The sequence below is a fragment of the Salmo trutta genome, unplaced genomic scaffold, assembly GCF_901001165.1.
Source record: "Salmo trutta unplaced genomic scaffold, fSalTru1.1, whole genome shotgun sequence".
NCBI lineage: Eukaryota > Metazoa > Chordata > Actinopteri > Salmoniformes > Salmonidae > Salmo > Salmo trutta.
The window spans coordinates 1,182,673-1,185,172 of NW_021823412.1; positions in this window are offsets into that span (position 1 = coordinate 1,182,673).

Here is a 2,500-nt window from a genome sequence, read left to right on the forward strand (position 1 = left end):
TGTCTCATTGTTAGACTATTGGTACCTGTCTCATAGTTAGACTATTGGTACCTGTCTCATAGTTAGACTATTGGTACCTGCTGTCTCATAGTTAGACTATTGATACCTGTCTCATTGTTAGACTATTGGTACCTGCTGTCTCATAGTTAGACTATTGGTACCTGTCTCATTGTTAGACTATTGGTACCTGCTGTCTCATAGTTAGACTATTGGTACCTGCTGTCTCATAGTTAGACTATTGGTACCTGCTGTCTCATAGTTAGACTATTGGTACCTGCTGTCTCATAGTTAGACTATTGATACCTGTCTCATAGTTAGACTATTGGTACCTGTCTCATAGTTAGACTATTGGTACCTGTCTCATAGTTAGACTATTGGTACATGTTGTCTCATTGTTAGACTATTGGTACCTGCTGTCTCATAGTTAGACTATTGGTACCTGCTGTCTCATAGTTAGACTATTGGTACCTGTCTCATTGTTAGACTATTGGTACCTGCTGTCTCATAGTTAGACTATTGGTACCTGCTGTCTCATAGTTAGACTATTGGTACCTGCTGTCTCATAGTTAGACTATTGGTACCTGTCTCATTGTTAGACTATTGGTACCTGCTGTCTCATAGTTAGACTATTGGTACCTGCTGTCTCATAGTTAGACTATTGGTACCTGTCTCATAGTTAGACTATTGGTACCTGTCTCATTGTTAGACTATTGGTACCTGCTGTCTCATAGTTACACTATTGGTACCTGCTGTCTCATAGTTAGACTATTGGTACCTGTCTCAAGTTGTTATGGAGTTGGGGGGGTTGTTCTGTACAGGGGATAGATCTGTGCCTTATTGGCAACATCTACTCGGGGTGGAAGGCTGAGAGAGGGGTCATGTAACGTCAACAACAACAACTAAAGTTTTGGGTGGGCAGTGTATGGAATCCATGCTATAGTCAAAGGGTTACATCATCGCTCTTTGACGACATACAGTGTAGTTCATCACATAATAAATCCTGTTAATGGATCTATCTCACTGTTATTACGCGAAATAACCCAATAGTGTTATGTCTAGATCTACTGACATTAGTAGGCCCTCACCACGCTCCCAAACACTACCCGCCTGTTGAAGACAACAGCAGACAGAGGGAACCAGACCACCGCCCCACAGGTGTCACTGTTGTTACGGACGCTACACACTCATACCTGGCACCTGTCCATTATTCCCGTATAGGGTACTACTTGGCCCGTAGGGAGAACGGTCACCCCATAGGGCCGTGGTTAAAAGTAGTGCACTGTGTAGGGAACAGGGTCCTATTGGTGACATAGATGTGATGTCATTTGAGTCCCTGTTACATTATTGATTACCGTGTTAGTGTGTTGTAGAGCATCAGGACTGACTCATTCTGACTCACCTTCCACCTCTTTCTCTCTCTCTGTTTCTCTCTCCCTCTATCTCTCTCTCTCTCTCTGTTTCTCTCTCCCTCTATCTCCCTCTATCTCTCTCTCTCTCTCTCTCTCTCTCAAACACCTTCCATCTCTTTCTCTCCATCTCTCTTTCTTTCTGTCTCTCTTTCTGTCTCCCTATCTGTCTCTTTCTCTCTATCTGTTACTCTCTCTCTTTTTGTCTCTCTATCCCTTTCTTTCTCTCTCCATTTCTCTCTCTTCTCTCAACTTTTTCCTCTCTCTCTCTCTCTCTCTCTCTCTCCCCATCTCTCTCACCATTCACTCTCTCCATCTCTCTCTGTCTCACTCAACTTTTTCCTCTCTCTCTCCCTCTCTCCATCTCTCTCTCCCTAATCTCTCTCTCTCCCTCTTTATCCCTCATTCCCTCCATATCTCTCTCTCCCTCCATCTCTCTCTGCAGTGTGAGCCATTCTGCTGTTAGACAGATGAACTGACGTCCTACAGAGGGCATCTGATGGCCACTCAGATTCTCATTTCAAGTTTTAATGTCACGTGGTCAAGTACAGTGAAATGCTCTAAACCCAACAATGCTGTAATCAATAGCTATGAAATATAAAAAATAACAAGGTAGAACAAAAACACACCAGATATAAACATAACAAGGTAGAACACGAGAAAGTAAGACGCAATATACAAGTCATGATATGTACAGAGAGAGAGAGAGTCATCGTATATATGTGTGTGTGTGTGTGTGTGTGTGTGTGTGTGTGCGTGCGTGCGTGTAAATACCACCAATATTGATCTGTTTACTAATCTTAACTATGTGCTCATTGTTAAAACACTACATAGCTGATAATCTAACATCTGTAACTTCTTTATGAAACCTTTGTGATGTCATCTTTACATTTTGTGTTTTTTGTTTCTTATCTAGTTCACTTGCTTTGGCAATGTAAACATATGTTCTCATGCCAATAAAGCCCCTTTGAATTGAATTGACAGACAGACGGACAGACGGACGGACAGAGAGGATGGAAAGGAAAACCCATCCCTCCCTCTCCCAGTAACTGTATCCAGTCTAACTTCTCCATCTGATGTAACCCTACTCTCCA